The following is a 17,393-nucleotide window of genomic DNA, read 5'->3' on the forward strand; positions in this document are numbered from 1 at the left end:
AAAGAAAAGAAAGAAATTTAGCCTAAACTAGCCTAAAAGCTATCATAAAAATGATTCAAAACAAATCAAAAGTCAAGTATATAAACCAATTATTAAACTCCACCAAGCTAGATCGTTGCTTGTCCTCAAGCAAAATATATAGATTAATACACAAGTAGGAGAATGAAAAGTTATTTGAAAACAAAATGAATAAGGAAGACGAATGAAAAAGGAAATTAAAAAGGAAGGATAAAGAATTTACACTAACTCATTTTTAGTGGAAATCACGATTGCATTTAGCACATGCAACAAAGCTCTTTAAAACCCCTATATCGCTCTAGAGGGCGAATTCGTGAGGGTTTCCAAAGAGTTTTATTTCAAACCCACAACTCTAGTTAAGCACAAACATAAATAATAAGCCAAAGTCATCTCTTCATCCATGGTTCACAAAGCAATGGACGATCTAAGCAAACTTTCAAAGCATAACCATCATATGTATCCATGACCTGGGAAAATAGGGAATAGACTAATCTAAGGTGCAAAATTGACACTATCAAAAGCTTAAAATATCAATTAGAGTCTACTAAGGTATTCAAGAGTCACAATTCGTTCTCAAATGGATAAAGAAGGTCACAAGATCAGTTCTAACAACCTACGGTGCACATGAACTTCCCAAAACATGGCTTTTGCTAAGAGAAAACCATGATTGTAGGATTATAACAATTGAGCTACGAGTCTAGAGTCTCAACGAATTAAGCCATAATGACATTAATCGTTACTAGGGAAACTCTACTTATTCAATTTTCAAGCTTCCACTCAACCATTTCGACAACCCACAATCTCAAGGATATGTGGATATTACCACTTATTGATTCTTTTCGATTTTTTTTTCCGTTTTCATGGATTTTAATCGGCTTATTATGCCTTGTGGGCTCATTGGCTCCACTTATTAGACTCAAGACACAAAGACACATTTTTATTCACAATCGATTCAACTCTTTGCATAGCTTATTCGAAGGTAAAACTTGTGCACCAAAGAAGATTTCAAGATTCAACTAGGGTCACTACAACTTCCGTAAGAGAAATACTTCGACTCTTTTCAACACAAAGTCTGACAACATTCAGAACTATAGAATGATTTTTCAAGTAGAAAATTAAGCAACAAAGATTAATTGATCCCTGGTCACCCCAAATGACACATACAAGCATCTAACAGAAACACCTATTGTCATTTACCCAAATAACCAAAATAAATGAATCCACATATATTGGCATCAAGAATCTTCCCTTGCATACAAAGTGCTTTGTACTTTTTTTATTCCTTAATTTTTTTGGATTTTGCCAAACATCTTTTTTCATTTTTTTGTTTATAAAGAGAAACTCAAAACTTGAAAGAAACAGAAAGGAAAATAGTTTAGATTTTTAAATTTTGTGAAAATGAGAAAAGTAAAGAAATAAAGTATACACACATCCCCAAGCTAGCGAAAAGCTATTCCCTCAAGCTAGAATAAAGCATTGTCCTCAATACTTGAAGAAGAAGATCAAAGGGAGGGAGGGGGAGAAACATTGAACCAACAAGCATATGCTCTACAAAATCATGAACATTGAAAAAAGAGATAAGGAAATAAGCTACCGAATAATAGATGGTGTAAGTACCCGCAAATGACTCAATTTCTCCATTTACAATCAACTTTCTTCAAAACCATGATTTATTTTCACTTGCTAGTGAGAATGAGTCTTGTTCCAATTATGTACCTAAATGAAAAAAACAAGGGTGTAAAGGGAAATTAAGTAAATTAAAAGAAATAAAATGAAAGAAATAAATCATGGTTTACTTCCCGAGAAAGGTTTGTTTAAGGTCCTAAGCTCGACCATGTCCTAGGTCATCATGGAGGGCGGATAGAGTAATCCACAAAGTTGCTGGGGGAAAATCTTTGAAGTATCAAGCCATGAGTTTCATTAGTCGATCTTTTGTCATTTCATAGTTTGCATTAAATCACGCTGTTGACCCTTGAGTTTTGAAGATGACCTAACCACAAAAGACATAGTATATTTTATTTATGTTGTTGCAAGGTAATTCATGCTCGAGCTAAGATAACACTTGATTGAAGATTAAAACGGAGAATAAATCAAGATTGAAGTAAAGATGTTCGAGAGATGAAGAATCAAGCATGGAATGAAGATTAGAATACATTAGGGTGTATTTATTATCTTCATGTTAAGGTTGAAGCTTAATTAAGTTCGTGGTGAATTCTCAAAGGAACTTGGTTCCGTTCCCATGAAAGGAACAGACCTGGCACTATAGGAACAAGGTTAGGGAACAAGACTTAAAACTGATTTAGGAACTCCTAAGAGACTCTAATGTTGTACGCCTAACTCAAATATGCGCCCAATATAGTTGTTAGAGTTTTTAGGGTTGTTTTAACCAAAGATCCACTATTTTAGGAATTTAGTTTAACTTTGTTAGGAAAAGATTTTAAAAAGATTTTCTGATTTTAATTTAACCGATTTTCAAATCTTATCTTTTTATCTTTTATCTTTTATATTTTATTTAAAAGATTTTGTTTTAAAAAATAATATCTTTCCGGTTTTTAAATGTTTCGGTTTTTAAAATATAAAATTGTTTTTCCGTTTTTATTAAAGATATTTTGAAAAAGATATTTTTCCTAAAAACTAGCTAAAGTATTTAACTTATTTATTTCCTAAAATTGGATTGCACGCCTAAAGCTACTACTACACGATTTATGTAGTTAGTGGATTTAGTGGCTTAGTTAATTATCCTCCAAGTATTTAATTAAATTAAATGAGTTTAATTATTCTTCAAGTTTTGTAAAACCACGTAATGTGTTACTGCTTCTCTTATGAAGTGTACTAGTGGATTAGTGGATTATTTACTTGACATGGAATATTTAATTTATTTAATTAAATTAATTAACATCATGGAGATCATGGGATAATGGTCTAACTTAGTGGTGATAATGTCTTGTCTTAATGTCTATAAATAGGCGCCTAATTCATTTAAACAAAATGTGTGTGACTTAGCTAATTTGTCTTAAGTTATCTAAAAGAGTCAATGCCTTTTCCTTAAGAGAATTCATACTTACATTAATCGAGTTTATTACTCTTCCATTATTTTACAAAGTGTATTTTTGAGAAAAGGGTTTGAGTGAACTCTTATAAGTGTGAGAAGCTTTGAGTGAAGCAAGAGAAAGATAAAGAGAAAGGAACTTCGAGTGAAGTTTGAGAGGAACGTCAGTTGTGGGAACTGTCGTTGGGAACTTGAGTTGAGTGACTTAAGTTGAGAACGAGAGAAAAGTAATAGGTTGTAATCAGAGTTGTTTTGGCCTATTATAGTGGAAAGTTGTTTAAAATCCCTTGTGGTCGAGGTTGTTTCTTCCTACTAGGCCTAGGAAGTTTTTCCTCGCTAAATCTCTCGTTTCCCATTGTTTGTTCCCAAGTTTACTTTTAATTCCGCAAAAAGTATAGCTTATTCTCTCATTATAATTAACCCCCCCCTCTTATAGTGCTCATATTATACAACACACGCAAAGGGTCATGCCATCCATCATAAACCCAATCATGCTTATCTAAGTCTTGAGGATCGATCACCACTTCATGACTACATGCATCTAGGTGGTCCACTTAGTCATGAGTGGAGTCCTATTGGTTTTCTTGGATGCAAACTCCATTTTCTCTTTACAAGTGGGAGGAAGCTTAGTACTCTCCTTCTCCAACGGGACTTCGAATACCTTAAAATTTGCTTCTTTCAGATGATAGATGGAAACCTTGTTGACAACTTTCTTAAGGTTGCAAACTTCGCCTCCCCTTTCTTGTTTGTTCCTTGATAACACAATGTCAAAGGGGTCCCTTACTTCATTCAAAGCCTTAAGACTTGATAGATCTTTCTCAAGAGTGTCCATCTGATGCACTTCTTCCATGACGAGGGCTTCCATGCTTTTGTTGAATGTAGATTCCATTTTTTCATCTTCGACCCTCAAGGTCATGATATCTCTTTTCATATCTACAAACACCTCGGTCATTTTCAAAGATTGTCTTCCTAAGATGAGACACATTTGAGAGTTCTCTTTCATCTCCATCACAAGGGATAAAGACTATCACTACTTGCAAAAGTACACGTTCCAATTCTCCAACGAGGACCTTCACCAAACGATCCGCCAATTATATTACTCTTCTAGTAGGTTTAAGCTCAAAGTTGAGCTTTCTTGCAATTAAAAGCGGCATGAGGCTAAAACTCACCCCAGGTCGGCCAATGATCTTTTTGACTCTAAATCTCCAATTCTCACGGGTATAGAGAAAGAACCCGGATCTTCTAGTTTCTTCGGAAGCTTGTTTTGGAGAATCGCACTAACTTCGGCGGTGAGAGCAATAATAGAACTTTCCTCAAACTTAGAATTATTATTGGAGAGAAATTCTTTGAGAAATTTAGCATAGGTAGGAATTTGAGCCATAACTTGGAGAAATGGAATGTGCACTCGTAGACCCTCCATTAGTTCAAGGAATTTGACAAACTTGTCATTGAGTTGCCTCTTCATTAACCGTTGAGGATATGGAACCGGAGGAGCATAATTCTTTATTGGAAGAGACTCTTTGCTTGATTTTTTAGTTTCAACCACTACAGCAGTTCCATCCTCTTGAATATCTTCCATTATGACTTCTTCAACCTCTTTAACCACTCCACTATATCAACATTTTCACTCTCCATGGAAGGACTAACATCATCAAGTTCGGGAAGATTAGGACCCTCATAGTGAGCCCCGGATTTCAAAGTGATGGTTTTAACTTGGTCTCGAATGATTGGTTGGCTAGGAAGTTAGGTAGAAGAATTTGAGGAGTTGTTGTTTACTTGTTGCGCCACTTGGACAAGTTTTGTCTCAATTATCTTATTGTGAGCATTCAATTGTTGGAGGGAAGTGGATATCTCTCTAAACTTCCTATCATTATTGGCATTGATTTTTGTTTGTTGGGCTAGGAAGAATTGGAGAGTAGATTCTAGGGCAGATTGTTTTGGTTGATTTTGTTCAAAGGGAGATTTAGGGGATGGTTGTGTAAATGCTTATTGGGGGTTACGGAATCCGGGTGGCCTATTTGAGGCTTGGTAAGGTTAGGGTGGTTGAGGGTTCTTCCTAGAGGTGTTCATAGGTGACTAACCGTCCCGAAACAACATTGCGGTCGGTAACCGTAAGTTACGGTTCGCTCTTTTTTAGAACCGCAACCGTTTAGACCAGTTATCCATTAAGTGGTTAATTGTCATTTAATTTATACTATTATGTTTTACTTAATGTACTATATATTTTCAATTTTTTTGCGCATATATTTTAATATTATATATACTCTAATATAAAATATATTATAAAGTGGATAATAAGTACATTGAAAAATATACATATAATAATTTATTTATTTCCTAATTATAGTATTTATATTAGTACTAGAGTTTCCAATTAATTACATACTTTCTCTAATGTAATTGTTTGAAAATGTTTCACAAAATCAAATAAAGAAAATAATATTTGGGTATTTCGGTTAACCGTTCACTCAAAAATTGCAACTGTAACCGTACCGTTTAACCGTTAATTTTATCGGTTCGGTAACCGTACTGTTGAAACTTTTTTTATCGTTACAGTAACCACCCATTTAGACCGGTTTTTCGGTATTTCGGTACGATTTTTCAGTTTCGAACACCCTTAGTTCTTCCATCCACCACTTGCATTATTATTATTCCATCTTACATGGTTGTTGAAGTTAGGATTTCCCTCACCTCTAGAATTCACCCATGCAACATTGTCCATAGAGCCTCCACAATAAGAACTAGCATGGTCCGGTCCACCATAAATTTTACAAGAAAAATCTTTGGCTAGGAGATGTCAAGCTTACTTTTTCCAATTTCGTTGCAAGAGTATAAAGTTTTGCATTAATGTGGTCAATGACATCAAGATCATACTTTCCCTTGCTTGCATTTTTCTTGCTTGCAGTTCTAGTAGAATTCCCCCAAGAGTAGTGTCTTACTAGCTCTTCAATTGTAGGTTCAATATTGTCAACTAGAAGCTTTGTTAGTTGTCCTCTCGTACCTGAATCAAGGCTTGCACGAGTCATAGGAAGGAGACCATCATAGAAGTTTTGCATAAGCATCACTTTACTATAACCATGGTGAGGACAAGAACTTCGAAGGTCCTTAAACCTATCCCAAGATCCATAAAATGTCTCATCCTCCTCTTGAAAGAAATTAGCTATCTTCCTCCTAGCTTCGGAGGTTTTCTCTTGAGAATAGAATTCATCCACAAAAGTTCCGGTCACTTGTGTACCCAAGTTGTCAAACAGTCTTCCGGAATTGATTGCAACCAATTCTTAGCCTTGCTAACAAGGGAGAACTAAAGTAGGTTGAGTCTCACAAACACTTTACTCACATTGATTTGCTTCACTGTGGCACATTGATCCGAAAAATTAGTCAAATGCTCAAGAGGGAACTCATGAGTCATACCCCCCCCCCACATGGCTCTTGTTTTATCATGCGGATCAAATGTGGAGAAAATTCGAAGTTAGCGGTAGTAGTTGGGTGGCGAATACCACTTTTAAGTTAAAATGGCTCCTGATGCCCAAAATCATGTAATGCTATAGGAGCCTCATCCCCCATAGTGCTAGAAGTAGTGGATATAGACGACTCTTGTTTAGGACCCGATTGTTCAATGATTGATGGTTGAGGCGTGGGTTCCCTAAAGCTTCTCCTTAATTGCCTCAATGTATTTTCAAGGTTATGGTCAATGGGGATGGTTGGATCACCCCTCAATCGTCTTGACATGTAACCAACAAAGCTAAAGAGAATATTAGTAAAAACAACCAAGAGGTAAACACACCACGAGAAGGAAAAAGAAAAAGCCAATTTAGTCTCAAAACTAACAAATTAGCCAATGTTAACCGCTACTTCCCCAACAACGACACCAAAATTTGACGAGTCGCTGTATACTCGCCAAACATAACCTAAATTACCCAAGATAGTGTAAGTATAGCGTCGAATCTACAAGGAAGTAGGGTTAATCAAGGGTTAATTAGCCAATCACAACGAGCTAAATCGATTTTTGGGGGTTTTATGAAGGTTTAACAATGATTCTAATGTCCAAATAAACTAGGAAATCAACAAAGTAAGTAAAGGAGATAAAATAAGGGTAAAAAAACTATAGGATTAGGGGATTCACCAACATTATTCAATCCAAGAATCCAATTATGAAAACCAAGGGGAAACAAATGGGGGATCACAAGGGAAAAAATTACGCACATGGGAACTCTAATTACTCTCTCGAGCTAATTAGAGGAGCTTGATTAGTCACTCATGACCTATTCTCATGGCATGAGTAACCAATCTAGACGAATCAAGCACAAAATAATTGATCAAGCTTACCTAAACTAGAAAATGCCTATTTTCATGGAGATCATAGTCTAGTGACCAAACATAGTTTATTCCTAGCTTCATCTCTCAATCCTTCACTAGGAATTCCAAATATGCAAGTTAAGTGGTGATCAAGCACCCAACAAACCAAATCAAGCAAGTTTGATCAACAAGTTCAACCCCGAATGTAAACCCCCCAACTTAGATTTAAGATCCAAAGAGTAAATGAAGGTTACATCCCTTCCCCTAGTAATAAACTACTCATACGTTATCAATATAAAGCAAAATAAAGCTTGAAATAACTTCATCACCATAACCATGGAGTCAAGAGAGAAGGGGGAAATCAACAACTAATAAACAAGATTAAGGAAAGGAAAGGAGAAATAAATAAGAAATGACCAACTTTTAAGCTTGCATAAATGGTGAAATTGGAGTTCAATAGCTTCAAACCTCAACTTTCACTCTCCTAGGATTGTAAAGTTTTAATGCTAAAATAAGATTTAATCTCTCTCTAATCTCAAAATAAAATTGCTTAATCTAAAATAAGGAGTTTCTCTTATATAGTCCTAAAAATAAAACAGAGTTAATTACATAAAATCCCTCGTACAAAAGCATCAAAGTCGAAAACGCATTTTCTTAAAATAACCCGTTCCGGGCGCTCTGGTTGAGGTTGATCTGGGCGGGTCGGATCATCAGGACTAAAATTGCAGTTTTCCGCAGGCTGACCCGAGCTCTCGGGTCATTTTTTTCAATTTCGCCAGTTCATTTTCAAACGGCCATATCTCACTTGTTTTTCATCAAAATTGAGCTTATGACCACCTGTTGGAAAGATATTGAGCTAATATTTCATGTAAAACTTAAATAGATCAAAAAGATTTTGTGTGATTAAAGTTACGATCATTTGAAGTTGACCCTTGTGCACAAATCCTTCCAAAACAAACTTCTTGTATTTGGCCCATGAAATCGATTATGCTTCCTTGAGCTTTCTCTTCGATCTTAATATCTGGGGTTGTGCAAGTGTTTATAAATTATGCTCGTAAGTCCTGAGACGAAACAAAGCGTCCAAAAAAAGAGCACAAAGAAGGGAAAATGCACAAAAAGAAAGAAAAGAAATAAATTTAGCCTAAACTAGCCTAAAAGATATCATAAAAACTATTCAAATTAAATTAAAAGTCAAGTATATAAATTAATTACCAGGTACACCATGAAATCTTACTACCTCCTTGAAATCAATATCTTTTAATTGTTGCATTCACCATGTGTCCTTCATTGCCATAAATCTCGATGTGTTTATCAAACGATCTACTTTAACCCAAATGGCATTCTTTACTGACTTAGTGTTGGGCAATCCCATAACAGAGTCCATAGAGATCGATTCCCATTTTCATCCTGGAACCGTTGAAGGTTGTAGCTTTCCACCAGGTTGCATGTGCTGAATCTTCACATTTTGCCAAGTTAAGCATTTGGCTACAAATTCAGCCACTTCTCGCTTCATTCTAGGTCACCAAAATTGTTGTTTGAGATGTTTATAAAGTTTGTCTCCTCTTGGGTGAATGGAGTTATGGGAATTATCAGCCACTTTCAAGATCTTGTCCTTTAGGGTTTCATCATTAGGTACACGCCATCTCCACTTTTACTTTGATATTCCTTTAGCATCAACCTCAAATTCAGGTGCTTGACCATCCTTTTTCATTTTCCTTGAATTTCTTCGAAGAGATTAGGCTTAACAGTGATTGCATTTAATCTAGCTTCTACATAACCATGTTCAACAACTTCTAAGTTCAAAATTTGAAAGTCCTTGCATAAATCGTCGGCTAAGATCCATACACTCAATGTATGAAACCTCAACCTGCTTAAAGCATCCACGACTTTGTTTGCTTTGCCTTCATGGTATACAATGTTAAGATCATAGTCATTGATGACTTTAAGCCAACGCCTTTGTCTCTTATTCAACTCCTTTTGAGTGTATAGATATTTTAAACTCTGATGGTATGTGTACATTGTGCACTTGACTCCATACAAATAATGTCTTCATATTCTGAGTGCAAACATAATTGCTCCTAGCTCCAATCATGAGTAGGGTAATTTTTTTCATAAGGTTTCAGTTGCCTTGATGCATATGCTATGACTTTTCCATGTTGCATTAGCACACACCCTAACCCATGCTTTGAGGCGTCATTGTACACCTCGAAGCCTTATGTTCCAAAAGGTAAGGTTAACATCGGTGCTATTGTAAGTCGTTTCTTCAGTTCTTGGAATGTTGACTCACATTGGTCGTCCTAATGAAATTTAGTGGCCTTCTTCATCAGGTTAGTGAGAGGTTGAGCAATCTTAGAGAAATCTCGAGAAAGGGTCAACAACAACTTTGTCCGTTGAAATCACATGGCCCAAAAATGTGACTTTAACTAACCAAAATTCACACTTGGAGAATTTGGCATACATTTTCTCATGGCAAAGTCTCTCCTAAATTTTCCTCAAATGGGCCTCATGCTCCTCCTTATCTCTTGAGAATACCATAATGTCATCGATGAATATGACCACGCACGTATCCAAGTACTGCTTGAAGGTCCTATTCATGAGGTCTATGAATGCAGCAGGCACATTAGTGAGTCCAAATGGCATAACTGAAAACTCATAATGGCCATACCTTGTTCAGAAAGCTCTTTTTGGTATATCTTCATCCGCGATTCTCAACTGATGATATCTAGACCACAAGTTGATTTGAAGAATACTACAACACCCTTTAACTGATCGAATAAATCCTCGATTCTAGTAAGTGGGTATCTATTCTTGACAATGATGTTGTTCAACTCTCTATAGTCTATGCATAGTCTTAGAGACCCATCCTTCTTCCTAAAGAATAACACTGATGCTCCCCAGGGTGAGACACTTGGTATTATATATCCTTTCACCAGGGTTCCTCTAATTGCACTTTTAGTTCTCTTATTTCTTTTGGGCCATTAGATATGATGCTCCAGAAATAGGGCATGTGCCAGGAATTATATCGATCTTGAAATAAACTTTTCTCTCTGGTGACATTCCCGGAATCTCTTCTGGAAATACATCCAGGAATTCGCAAATAACAGGAATTTTGGGTATCTCTTCGTCCTCTTTACTTATATCTATCATGTGACATAGGTAGACTAGGTAGCCTTTCCTAATGTAGGTTTGAAGTTTCAAAGTTAAGATAATCTTGATTCCCGGTGTAAAGACAACCCCTTGGTAAGATATCCTATTCCCTTTTGGTCCTTTAAGACACACTTTTTGCTTACGACACTCAATCTTGGCCTTATATCTACCCAACCAGTCCATTCCTAAGATACCGTCAAAGTCTTTCAATGAAAATAAGATTAGGTTGGCGGGTAGATTAGTTCTGGCTATGTTAATAGGAATATCTTGAAAAAGGGTATTATATGGGAATGTAGTTCTGGTGGACATGACAATATTAGCTAGACACGATGATGAAGGTTCTAAGGAAATTTTTTCCACAAACGAATTACAAATAAAAGAATGAGATGCCACAGAGTCAAAGAGTAAGAAAGCAGAGTTAGAATTTACGAGAAAAGTACTTGTCACGACATTATTGTTAGTGTCTGCTTCAGTTCTGCTTATGACGTGAATTCTGACAAAAGTTAGATGTGCACCATTTCTATTGGTCTGGTTGTTAGTCGCGGTAGCATTTGGAGTGGCTTGGTTACCATTGTTGCTTGGACCTTGAGGATTGGCAGGGCGATTATTAATCTAGTATTGGTTTCGATTGCTATTTCCATTGTTGTTGTTTCCCCTATTTTGTCCACTTTGGTCATTTTGCCTATTGGACACTAATTGGTCGTGTGTCATGGTTCTCCACATTGAAAACACTTAATCTTTCACCCTGACATGTGAAACCTGGATGACTTTTATTGCACTTCTTACAAACAAACACCTTCTTATTATTGTCTCCATGTCTCCTTTAATTTGACCTTGATGGTTGTTATGATAACTATTGTTATTGGTATAACGATCTCCTTGATGGTTACCCCCGCCATTATTTCTTTCATAGCGAGCCTTTTTCTCATAACCTTGAGATAGGGAGTTCCCACTTTGGTCTTTCCGTTTGATTCTTTCTAATAATTCTTATTCTCGTTTCAAAATTCTCTCCGTATTGCAACCTTTACCGCAAGCCTCTATAAAATTGGTTGAGGTACTACCGCCTAGTCTCTTTTGGATTCTAAAGCTAAGTCCATCCTCAAATTTATGGGCTTTTGTGGCATCATCTGGAATCATAATGGGGCAAAAACCACTACTATAAAAATGGCCAAAGAGAATACTTATAGGAGACCGGTTGAGGTTACTAACCTATTTCTTAAATATAGGAAACCATTGATTATCTAAAACCAGTCTCTTAAGTTTAAATATTTGGCTAATTAAAAAAGTTGTTGTGAAATAAGTGATTGCTTCCAAGTAAAACTGGTTTCCTTGAAATATTTCAATTTTTTTCAACATAATACACTGTGATACATATATTTTCTTCTTCTTGTGATATAGGAGACTACTTCTAACTAGAACCGGTTTCCTTAATATATTTTAATTTTTAAATTTAATATATTTCAACCTAATACTAGTGTAGTTGTGTAGTATACGTTCTATATATAATTCTATTTACTTTTAAATTTATTTTTTCCTTTTTGAAGCACAAATAAAATAAAATAAAACCACAACTCCTAGTATTATGTATCTACTGCATCGTGGTTTAAAACAAGGGATATAAGTTTAGGATACACCTCTCTCAATCCCGCCATACCTGAAGCCAAACACCATCACTAAAACCACCCACTCCTATCACTAAAACCACCACTCCCCGTAATTCAAAGTCTCCCATCTTTCACCTAAATTCCCCTTAATTCTCGATTCAATTCGCAATTGAAAAACTCGAATTTGTCTTTCGCAATTAATTGCAGTTATTCACCACTCGCAAGTCGCAATTCCAGTAAATCCATCATCGGCGACGACATATCGTTCTTCCTCTTGCTTAGCCACTCGCGGCCTCCACACCTACTGCACAGCACTTGTCGCACCTCCCTCTCTTAGGTTTTGTTATCTTCTCTTCTTGAATAATACACTGTTCCATTGTAGTGTAAACTAAAAACTGAAGTTCGGTGTAATTTTAAGTTTTTTTTTTGGTGTGGATAATTGGTTTAGGTTTGGTTCATTTCGTGTAGTAGATTGTAACTAGAGTGAGAACCCAAGTGATGATTGACTCATTCTTTACTAGAATTAGTCTAAGGATGTCGTTTGATTACTCGGATTCGTGTTCCACAATGATATTCTATGATTAGAATAATATATTTCATTGTGAATTGTGACAAAGAGGGTTTCTAATTTTTTTTTATTATGAAGGGGGGAAGACAAGAATCAATAGTAGTGTCTCCTTAATTCAGTGAGAGCGGAGTTGGAAGAACACTCCTACAATTTGCTGGTTATGGAAGCAACTGGGATGCAAGAATCAATGGAGACAACCTCTATTTTCTCAGAGTCTGAGGTAAATTCCTCCATTTTCCTTATAAACCACTCTCTTTTAGTCTTTTCCAGTTTGCTTTGCAACTGGTTGCTGGAAGAAAGCTAATTTATATTTCTAAAGATTCTGATAATTTGAGTTGTGAAATGTAGCCTCTTATTATAGTATATGTTCTTTCTTGTTCTCTTGCGAGACATTTGATACAAAGATGAAAACTTTATATTGATTATGTGAAGATATTAGCATCTCGAGGAAATGTTATTTGTGGGTTCTTTTTTCCAAAAAAAAAATCTTAAAAATATATCAAGATTGGTGGATTGGTGATATGGGTAGAAAATACCATGTTTGATTGTCTATGAGAATGAAACACCATAACTGATTAAGGGTTTATCAAATTATAATGCTATATTTAGAGGGGGAGGGGTAATGCCTTTAAGAATGGGTGAAGAAGAGAATGTGTATGTCTACTTTCAGCACTTGGATACCACTTCTGTAAAAATGGGTATTTGCATGCAAGAGCTTATGCCATAAAATCATAGTACAGGAGCTATATATGAACCTTACCTTGCTGGATTGAATTTGAGCCGGCCTCGACTCTAATTATACATTTATCATTGTAAATCAGCTCATCATGTATATCATTATACGTACCATCCCTGACTCCCTATACTATGAGAAACTGAGAAAATGTGGAACTACCAAAAACTTAATTGCTTCTCATGATTTAGCACACAACTGTCAGAAACATAACAATCATGTTCTATTTATAAGCTAAAACTCACTTGGAAAATAAGAAACTTTCAAGTCATAATCTAAGTAATATTATTGGGAAATTCTATATCGTGGCCTCCAAGTTTCACTTTTTTTACATGGTGGCAAAGCAAAAAAATTATAATACAAAGTGAGTCCTAACTTGAGGAGATTCTGCATAGTGACCAATTTTTAGTAAATAATGGTTCAATAGCTAAACCCTATCCTTTCACACTTTGCCCAACACCTTATCACTACCAACCAACCACCAGCCATGACCACCACCGCCACCAATCTCTGCCGCCACCTTTTTCTTCCACAACCGCCACTACCACCACCTTTCTTTCTTCTCTCTCTTCGGATTCTCTCTGTTCGAATTCAGGTGGGTGGGTTTATGGGTTTTTGGCGAAACTAGATTTGTAGGCGGTGGGTTTTGAGAGGGTGGTGGGTTTCGTGGGTAAGGGGTTTCGGGGGTGGGTGTATAGGATTTGGTTTTTGAATTTGTGAGGGTGGGGTTTCAGGGGGGTGGTTTTGCGGGGTGGATTTCCGTATTGGTGAAGAAGCTGGATCTTTGGGTGATGGGCATCGGCAAGGTGGTAGGTTTCGTGGGTAGAGGGTTTGTGGGTGTGGGGTTTCATCGGCGCGGTTTGCTGGGGTGAATTTCGTGGGTGGTGGGGTTTCGTGGGGTTTGGTTGTGGCGGTGGCGTTTGGGTTATGGTGGTGGGGTTTGGGTCAAGGTGGTGGGGTTTGTGGGTGAAGCTTGGTCCTTGGGTTTCATGGGGGTTTTCGGGGAGCTGGGGTTTGGTTGTGCTGGTGGGGTTTGGGTGGGTAGGATAATGGTTGGGTGTTTGTGATGATGGTTTGGTTGTTTTGTGGTTGAGGTTAGGATAGGTTAGCCCACTAAAGTCACTGGGTATAATTTCTCAAAGTTGAGGGTTACTTGGTATAATATTTTTTTTTACTTGCCACCACATAGAAAACTTAAATATAGGAGGCTACCATATAGAATATCCCAATATTATTTTAGTAAGAATGGTATTGATGCATATGATAACTGCCACAATAAGAATGATATTATGAAATATGTCCTCACAACCACTTTGTATGAACAACATATTTTAGACTTGGAAGTATCTGGCAAGACAGGACATAAATATCTAATAGACTATAGAATTATTTAGCCTGCAACTGTATAGTATAGTCACTGTTATTGTGCTCCATCATCAGCTTGCCCTGTATCTTATTCCAATAATGTTGTTCAAGCCAAATTGCCAAATTTACTTTTGCAAATATCATATTAGCTTTGCTATTTCATTGGAGTCAAATAGTTTCTCATACGCTCCATTCTCAAACGATATCCCCGTAGGTTAACATTGTTGCCGTGTACCTCAGTTTAATTCACTGTTGTTGAGATTGCAAGGATATGGTGTCCTCTATTGCTTGACCTAAAGGAAGAACAAAAATGACATCATTGGGGTTCTGGTTGTAATGCATTGTTCATATATATTAGTTACTGATCACTATTCTTCTAGAAGTGTGTATAGTATTCTGTTTACAACATTTATGGTATCAGTTGCTCTATCACGTGGACTTAAATACTAAAATTTTACGCATATGCAAGTGTTAATTTGAGTGACCTAGACATCTGAATGGTTTGCATGTTTTTAGCCTCATTTGGGAAATTGGGAACAATTCCTTAATAACTGATCCAGAATTATGATTTTATGCTGAAACGAAGAGTCATACGACAATGCTTATGTTAATTAGGCGTATAAGGTATTAATCAGTTTGAGTTGTTAACACGCTTTATTCTAATTTTGAATATTTCATGTTTGTCTTAGTTTATGTATTCACTATGTGTTGCTACATTAAGGATTGAAATTAACTAACTAGAATCTTGAATCCATTTTACTCGATGTGTGTTGGGATTGATGAAATGTAGAGGGATTTGAATGTGTTATATATGGTTTTGTAGAAATAGATGGCTCATTTTTTTGTCTTACTTCTCTTTACGTTCACAGATATTGGAAATGAATCCAGAAGATGAAGCTGAAGAAGATGGTGCTAATATTGAATCTTGACTCTCAAAGAAAAGGGAAGGGTGTTGTGCTCAAAACATAAATCAGACAGGTGTGATATTGTAATTGATTTCCATTCTATTAGACTAGGTGGTTTGTTTGTCCCTTCAGATTGCTTTGTTCCTTAGGATTTTTGGACTTTTCATTGTCTATAAAAGAAGATACATTAGCAATGAAAACTATTATTTAGAAATTGCTCATACTTGTCTAGTTGATGTCATGTCGGACTGAACAAGTACTCCACTACTATATGCCCATATCTTTAACTTATGTTGATACTGAAGAAATGTTGGGCTTTGCTTTCCTTTTTTCTCTAATTCTCGAGCTTCTCAGCTTGTCTCACAAATTTTCATGAAGCCATTGCAATTGGAGGAGCCTCAATGTCCGACGCACATAATAATTTGCGTTGCACAACAACAATGTTCGACACCCATACCAACGTGCAACGGTAACAGCACATGCTATGTGATGTGCGTCGCAGCACCTAAGCACGCGACACAAATTTCTTAGAGCTAAGAGATATATGGGTGAATTATTTAAACAATCAAACACAAGACGATGGAGATTGAAGACGACGGTCAAGTTTGAATTGTACAATTATTTTGAATTTTAGAATTTTAGTTTTAGTAGCTAGCATTAGATTACAGAAACTTTATTTTAAGAAATTATTAGAAGAAATTGATGCTTTGAATAAAATTGGTTTAGTATATAAATTAAATGTAGCAAATATTTTTTTGACATGATGAATAAAGCAAGCAAAAATTTTTGTTTAATAACATTGTTGTGGCTATTTATAAATTGTTATACAAACCTGTCAAAAAAAATTAAAAAAATAAATTGTTTTATTAAAAAAACGTATATACAAGGAGCTGCAAATACAGGATAATGTATGTATATTGTAACATTTTACTAAAAAAAAACGTATAATAAACATAAGAAACCGGTAGTGGTCAATAAATGGTTTCAAAGGGTAACGTAAGGACACTAGTTTTAATGTTAAATGGTCTCCTAACCTCTTTACATATTATATATACACTTATCTAAGAGATTGGTTTTACCTGTCAATTGGTCTCCTAAATAAACAAAGAAATCAGGCATTATAACCGGTCTCTTAACCTAGGACACCTGTAAGATGGAGATGTGTTATAGTCCGGTTTCCTATGCCATTTTCAACCGGTTTCCTAGGCCTTTTTTGTAGTGGTGATTTAGCATATTCAAGAAAATTCTGAGAATACTCTTGTACACTTATAGTATAGATCCTTGATTCAACCTAGTAAATTCACTACATTTTTGCCTCCTAATGTGTTCGGGAAAGAATCGGGCCCTCACATTAGTCTTAAAACTAGACTAATCAAAATTAGGTTGCATACAAATGGTAGGGCCTTGAGTCTCCCACCAAAGATCAACATCTTCTCGAAGGTAAAAGATAGCATGTTCAACCTTATGGTTTTCACGTGTTCCACTAAAAGTGAATGTTTCTCTATATCATGCAACCAATTTTCCAACGTAAGAGGATCTTCTCGACCAACGAAGGTTGGTGGTTTCAAGTTGGCAATTTTCTTGTCCATTGTTGCTTGATATTCTTCACCGGTATGGTTGCTGAGTAGGTTTTGGAGATCAAGTATAAAACTTTGGGATAATTGTTGAAGAGTGCGCAAACGAGCAGCGATTTGTTCGGAAGTCTAGG

The 17,393-nt window shown here is 36.1% G+C and overlaps 1 non-coding gene across 1 annotated transcript; it reads left to right on the top strand.

The window, feature by feature from the left end:
• The first annotated feature begins 6,140 nt into the window (after positions 1-6,140).
• LOC125498054 (small nucleolar RNA R71) lies at positions 6,141-6,244 on the top strand. Its single transcript, XR_007274820.1, has one exon. It is a non-coding gene; the product is annotated as a small nucleolar RNA R71 (small nucleolar RNA).
• The last annotated feature ends 11,149 nt before the right edge of the window (positions 6,245-17,393 follow it).

Source organism: Beta vulgaris, chromosome 5 (genome assembly GCF_026745355.1).
Source record: "Beta vulgaris subsp. vulgaris cultivar EL10 chromosome 5, EL10.2, whole genome shotgun sequence".
Classification (NCBI taxonomy): domain Eukaryota; kingdom Viridiplantae; phylum Streptophyta; class Magnoliopsida; order Caryophyllales; family Amaranthaceae; genus Beta; species Beta vulgaris.